We start from the raw sequence: 7,786 nt of genomic DNA, 5'->3' as shown, positions 1-7,786 counted from the left end.
TAACAGATGACAGGAACATAAGAATATAAGCGTTGCCATACTGGGACAGACCAAAGGACCATCAAGCCCATTATCCTGTTTCTAACAGTGTGCAATCCAGGTCAAAAGTACCTGGCAAAATCCAAGAAGAGTAAAACAGATTTTCTGCTGCTTATTCCAGAAATAAGCAGTGGATTTTTCCAAGACCATTTTAATAATAGCTTATGGACTTTTCTTTTAGTAAATTATCCAAACCTTTAATAAACCCTGCTAAGCTAACTGCTTTTACTACTACTACTTATCATTTCTATAGCGCTACAAGACGTAGCAGCACTGTACATTTGAACATGAAGAGACAGTCCCTTCTCGAAAGAACTTACAATCTAATTAGGACAGACAAACAGGACAAATAAGAGATAGGGAATTACTAAGGTAGGAATGAAAAGTATGGGTACTAAACAAGTGACTAAGGGTTAGGAGTTAAAAGCAGCATCAAAAAGGTGGGCTTTTACCACATAAACTCTAGCAATGAATTCCAGAGTTTAATTACAGTTTGAGTAAATAAATATTTTCTCCGATCTGTTTTAAATTTACTACTTAGTGGCAATTAACTTCTACCCATTCCTCTCCACTCAGTATTTTATAGACCTCTATCATATGGGGAGCCTCAGCCATCTCTTCTCCAAGCTGAAGAGCCTTAGCTGCTTTAGCCTTTCTTCATAGGGAAGTCGTCCCATCCCCTTTATCATTTTCATTGCCCTTCTCTGTACCTTTTCTAATTCCGCTATATCTTTTTTGAGATGCGGTGACCAGAATTGCACACACTATTCAAAGTGTGGTTGCACCATGAAGTGATACAAAGCAGAGGGTTTCAACATGATCAACAAGGACACTTAGATCCTTTTCCTGGGTGGTGACTCCTAACGTGGAACCTCACATCATGTACTTATAGTGTGGGTTTCTCTTTCCCATATCATATGCATCAATTTGCACTTGCCCATCGTCAGCCATTTGGATGCCCAGTCTCCCAGTCTTGTAAGGTCCTTTTGAAATTTTTCACAATCCTCTTGCGATTTAACTTTGAATAACTGTGATATCCATAAATTGAATTACCTTTCTAGTTATTCCCATCTTTAGATGATTTATAAATATGTTAAAAGCAGCGGTCCCAGCACAGATCCCTGGGGGACCCCACTATCTACCCTTCACCATTGAGAATACTGACTATTTAACCCTACACTTTGTTTTCTATCTTTTAACCAGTTTATAATCCACAATAGGAATTAACTCCTATCTCATGACTTTCTAATTTCCTCAGGAGTCTTTCATGAGGTATTTTGTTCAATTGCCTTTTGAAAATCCAGGTACACAATATTAACCAGCTCTCTTTTATCAACATGTTTATTTACCCTTCAAAGAAATGTAGTTGATTGGTGAGGCAAGATTTCCCATGATTAAACCCATGTTGGCTCTTTCTTATTACTCCATGCTCATGTATATGCTCAGTAATTTTGTTCTTTATAATAGTCTCTACCACTGCTTTTTTTTTGGGTAGGATAAAAGTACTGGTACTCATACAGTGCCAACCTTAAGGGCAGGGTCACTATCTATGGCTCCACCTTTACAGTAGCCACATCCCCACAGTAGCCACATCCATTTAACCAGTAATGGAGCATATAAAAAGGTATCATTGAAAATAGTACACAAGTCCCTAGGCCGAACAAAAGAACCCCTAAGATTGACCATCCTATATACTAATTCTCACACCCAACGTTCTGACAGTGCATGGAACCGTGGCTCTGTGGTCTGCTTCCGTCGGTAGATCAGTGACGGCATCAGCTTCACACAGCCTCTTCTTTGGCTTCTGTTTCTGCTGTTCCTGTGGTTCCGCCCTCAGAGGAACAGCTGAAACAGAAGCCAAAGAAGAGGTTGTGTCAAGCAGCGTCCCTGCGTGCAGGAGGTAAAACCTTTAAAGCAACAGACGGCTCTTAGGGACAGAGAGGTGGGGAGAGGGGTCCTGAAACGACAGGGGAGGTAAGGTGGAGTCATGAATGACACGGAGGGGGGGAGGGGTGCTTCTGTTTCTGCTGTTCCTGTGGTCCCGCCCTTGAGGGTGGGACCACAGGAACAGCTGAAACAGAAACGAAAGAAGAGGCTGTATGAAACGGATGACGTCCCTGTGTGCAAGAGGTAAAAACGAGGGGGGTCATGAAACGACAGAGGGGGGGGGGAGTAGGGAACGGTGGCGGGGGAGGGTTTTCGATGGGAAGGGGAGGGCGAGAGGGTCCCGGCAGGGGAGACCAGAGGTCAGTAACGCGGAGGGGAGGGTGTTGAAATCGGAGGAAGGGGGGAGTCTGGAACTCAGTGAGGGAGCCTGGAACTGGAAGGGAGGGAGGAAGGAATGGGGACTGGAACACGGAAGGAAGGAAGGGAGGGAGGGAGGGGGCGTGGCTCTCGGAAGGGACAGAGCGACACAGAGAGGGAGAATGGGGGATTGCCTTGCTAGCGCCCATTTCATTGCCTACCGAAACGGGCCTTTTTTACTAGTAAAATAATAAAATATGTAGACAAAAATCAGCAGAAACCTCCCAAAACCAGAGTCTGGCATACAGAATAATACCAGAAAAACAAATATATTTTCCCCTTGCTATAAAAATAGCAGACATAAATTTCAAATATTCCATTCACTACATTACAAATTAATAACTACAAATAAAACAAACAAAATAGCATAGCTACCATACTTCTTTATCTTAAAATAAAAATAAAATTAATTTTTCTACCTGTTGTCTGGCCACATTCTTCTTTTCATTTGTGTTGGTTCCTCTTTCTGTTTCTACCTTCCTCGTCTTCTCTTCACTCTATTGCCAGGATTTCCTGTTTGTCGTTTTTCTCTCATCCTTTTCCTTTCAGCTATATTTGATTTTATTTTCTGCCATTATCTACATTTAGTTCTTTCTTACTATCCAATCTTCAATTTCCCTCTTTTGACTGTGTCTACTTACAGCTTGTCCCTCTCTTTCCTCCCCATATCCATCAAGCATTTGCCCCTTCTCTCTCTCTCCTCCCCATTTCCATCCAGTATTTGTCCTCTCTCTTCCAAACATCAATCCTGAATTTTCTCCTTTCTCCTCCCCACTCCCAACCAGCATTTCTCCCTCGTTCTTCTCTCCACTTCCAAATAGCATTTGCCCTCGCTCTCCTCCCCACTTCCATCCAGCATTTCTCCCTTTTTTCCTCCCTCCTCATCCAGCATTTCTCCCTTTGACCCCTCTCTCTCCACCCGGCAATTCTCCCTTTGACCTCTCTCTCCTTATCCAGCATCTCTCCCCTTGCCCCCTCTCTCCCATCCAACATCTCTCCTCTTGCCCCCCTTTCCCTATCTAGCATTTTTCTCTTGCCGAAAAAAACGTTTATTGTCAAACGTCTAAAAACTGGAGTGCATAACGGAATTAAAAAATAAATGTTTTCTGATATTTGAAAAAATCTCAAAAAACATTTTGAAATACATCAGAATGATTGAATATTTTAACACCCAACAGAAAGGACTTAACAAGGATCTGGGGTTCATAACCCATTATAAACCATAAAGCTGTATGTCTCTGTTGATCACCCCACCCCTCACCTATCCACACCCATCCTGTTAGAATATCAATGATATGCTTTGATGTCCCCATGCATACCTCTGACCCACCCCCATCTTCCCACCCTGTCAGACTGTCATAGTAATGCTTGAATGTTTTCACTTATATACACTGTCAGCTAGCACATTTGCTTATTTCCGATCTGATGAAGAAGGGCAACCTTCGAAAGCTAATCAAGAAATGTATTAAGTTATGTCCAATAAAAAAGGTATCATCTTATTTTCTTTTCCATGTTTTATTTTGTTTGATTTCTATTGATAACCTTAAGAGTGGACTAACACGGCTACCACACTCCTCTACTTGAAATACATCCCCAAAATTTCCTGGAGATTCTGAGAGAAAATACCCTATGCAAAACGTCCAACAGCAGTTCTGGTCCCCACATTCCCAAAACATCTGCAGCAATGGCAGGGTGTTCCATCCATATGCAAAACTTGCATATATACCTCTGCACATGGAGGAACATCCCTCAGAGTGTCTAGTTATGTCACTAAGAAGGGAGCCAAATTATATAGTTCCTAAGATAGAGCTACTGGTTCTTCTGTGCCTCAGGCACAGGAGATGTATCTTCAAAAACCACCACCACCTGCCCCAATATACCCTGAGATTCTATATAGTGGGCATAGAGATCCAAGCCAAAATCCAGGCATATTCTATAACAACGCATGTAGCTTAATTGGCTTAACAAGCTAATCGGTGTTGATAACAGCACTTAACAAGCAATAATAAGCACTAATTGGTAATAATTAGAATTTACATGCACAACTCGCTAAGCATATTCCAAAATGAACTGTGCCTAAATTCTAATGCATGCAGTTCAAAAGGGACATGGCTATGGGCGGGGAAATGGGTGTTTTGTTGACGTTCCAAAATGTGTGTACATAGTTATGGAATATGGCCCAGTATGTGTAAGTCTACATGCAGGTATTTATACCACACTTTCGTTGGTGTAAATAGAGGTGTGTAGTTCTAGGTGCTGGGATATCAGCTAAGCATATTCTACATGTCACGCCTAAATCTAGGCGCCACTTGCAGAATACAGTTGGGCGAAAATGTTTACCAGAGGGATTTTTTAGGTGCCTTATACAGAATCTGGCCCATGCTGTCTCCCTGTATAAGCACCATACATAGGCAGAGTCACATGCACTGAGGTCCCTTTGTTGTTGCAATACATATTATTGTTTCTTCCTTAGAAAGAAAAAAAAACATTTCTGAAATCAGAATGTACAGAATATTCAATGACAAGCAATTATGGGCCCCCCTCCACTAACCATGAAAAGCTAAAATGAGGGGCTGCACTTATCTGCACCCTTCCCCCCTCATCCTGGCCCACACCTACATACTGATGGGAATTTTGGCAGCAGCTCCGTAAGTATATTGAGACACCCAAAGGCGCACTAGCTTTACCCCACTGTCCATCCCCACCTCCAAGCAATAGTGCATACGCTCCAAATAAAGGCCACCATGCCACCCTCTGGCACCATGGCCACTTCAGCTCACAGAGCACCTGTGCCTGTGTAACGCATACCGACCCCTCAGCATTCCCCATCTGTCTATTGCCATCTGTCACTGCCTATGTGAGAAACACTGCACTATATGTCTTAAAAATAATAATGTATGTGTAGCTAAGACCTATCACATACTACTACTACTTAACATTTCTATAGCACTTCTAGACATACGCAGCGCTGTACACTGGACATAAATGATCCTTGTCTCCACTAACTTGAATTTTACAGGTGCCTTGGAGTTCATAGAGACCTTGAGTTACTTCAGCACTGGTAAAGGCGCATCATGAGGGAAGATCCTGCCTTAATCCAGTGAATATGGGAGTGCCTCAGGGCCAACATAAGTACCATGATATAGTACCTCTAAAACACTTCTGCCCCTATCAAGGCCTGAACATTCAGCTACCCTCCTTATAGTGTGCATGTAAACCACCATATCTACAACGTGCTGCGACGTCAGACTCCGAACTGGATTCAACAGCTATACAGCACGGGCCGGCCATGGAGGACGAAGAACTTTACAGACCTCGGGTCGGCTGGCGGGGGTTGGGGGTCCCCCGCCAGCTGAAGAAATATTTTTAAAGGCAACGGAACTGGCAGGTGGAAGCGGACCTCAGCTGGCAGGGGTTGGGGTCCCCCGCCAGCAAAGGTAAGCAACGGCAGCGGGGGAGGATTGGCAGCGGGGGGGGGGGTGGAGAGAGTTGTTGGTGGTGGGGGGGTCTGGCAATGGCGGGGGTGGTGGTGGGGGGCTAAAATGTGCCCCCTCCCTCTGGCTCTGGCCACCCCTACAACCGGAGTCCAGATACGCCCCTGCTTTCTCTGTCCCTAGAGGGCTCACAATGTTAAGTTTTTGTACCTGGGGCAATGGACGGTTAAGTGACTTGCCCATAGTCACATGGAGCTGAAATGGGCATTGAACCCAGTTCCCCAGGATCAAAGGCCATTGCACTAACCACTAGGCTACTCCTCCACTCCATGTAGGATGTCTTGATCTCATTTCCACACCTTGTACACACACAAGGCACCCTCCAGCTGCTGACCAGCTGGCCCAGTACCAGCCAAGGCCTGAGAAGGGCAAAGACCACCACCACCATACCCCTCAGCAGCCAGTCCAAGAACAGCCAAGGCCCAAGGAAGGTGAAGACCACCAGCATGCCCCACAACAGGTGGACAGGAAGACTGTGTGAGAGGAATTTGTCCTGGAACCAGGGCCATGGGAGGTCCCAGTCCCTCCCCTATAGCTGGAGGCCCAGGAGGGGAGGAGCCATGGAGTGACATGCTCCTACTGGATGGGGAAGAATCAGGAGACCAACAGCCCCCATGCCCAACAACACTAGAAGGCACAACTATGAAGAGCAGTGCTCCACCATCTGCCACACCTGCTAGTTGGCCAACCCAGGCAGACCCCCAACACCAGCCTCTGCAGCAAGTCTCAGCCATGCACAGAGACTTGCTGCAGAAGCTGGGAGTACAAAGACAATTATTGATGCAGAAGATGGAGACACAAAAGCAGATCCTGCTCCAGTTAGTTGCCCTGCTCCAGAGGCTCCATGAGGAGCAGCATGACCTTCAATGAGGGCAATGGACTGGCCCCACTGTTTATCTTCCACCCAATGTATTCAGATTTATTAATACAAGGTTTCAAAAAGATTGCATACAAAGGTTTGTGTCTCTATTTTATACAAAGTATGTTGATATCCTGATATGCAGGTCTGACAGGTGCCATGGTAGCACCACTACTAGGCAAGCCCTGGGAAAGGCAGACTGCAGAACCTGGGGGGAGGTGTTCTTGATGGGGAGAGAAGTGTCCAAAAGCCCTCCATGTCCACAATCAGAGCAGCTCCCCCTGAATGTCAAATGCTCCACCACAGGGCTGTGCTAAAGGAGAGGGACCCAAAGGCCCCTTCAGCAGAAACAGGCCCTGTGAGACTGACACCTTCCTTCCCCCATGATCCCAGTCCACACCTCAAACCATCATGCTGTGCTTCTAGTAGCAACATTTAGGTGATGGCATATATCTTAGGGCCTGCCCCAACCTGTGATACCAGTTGAACTAAGGTTGGACACCACAGCACTTGACATAGGCATCAGGTCTGTGGAAGCTTCTACCTAGTTTGTGTGTGTGTGTGGGGGGGGGGGGGGGTGAACACAGGTCTGCAGTCTCCCATACCTCTCCCTTTTCTGTAGGGATTTGGGGAGTGGGGCATTTCTCGAGCTGAGTCGAGAGACCAGATATTGGCCTGCCAAGTCCTGGGGGCAGGCTAGCCCCACATTTGGTGAGGAGATTGGGCAAAACAACTGTCTGAAAGACATGTGCAGGGAATGTTGCGGTTGCATGCACATGTGTATCAGGGGCGTAGCCAGACAACAAGTTTTGGGTGGGCCTAGGGAAGAAGTGGGTGGGCACCAATTGTTCCCCCAACCACCACCCAAAAAATATCTCACTTGGTGGGAAAACGCTTCTTTCCACCTTGGCAGTCTGCAGCAGGCATGCGCTGAAAACTGAACATTCGCAGTCTTCAGCTGACCGAGCTTGCGATCCCACCAGCTACCACTAAACGTGTGCTACTGTTGGGTGGGCCTGAGCCCTAAATGGGTGGGCCCCGGCCCACCCAGGCCCACCTGTGGCTACGACACTGATGTGTATCCAGACAG

This window comes from Microcaecilia unicolor, chromosome 2 (genome assembly GCF_901765095.1).
Source record: "Microcaecilia unicolor chromosome 2, aMicUni1.1, whole genome shotgun sequence".
Taxonomy (NCBI): domain Eukaryota; kingdom Metazoa; phylum Chordata; class Amphibia; order Gymnophiona; family Siphonopidae; genus Microcaecilia; species Microcaecilia unicolor.
The sequence above is the reverse complement of the archived record's forward strand: the minus strand, read 5'-3'. Positions refer to the sequence as shown.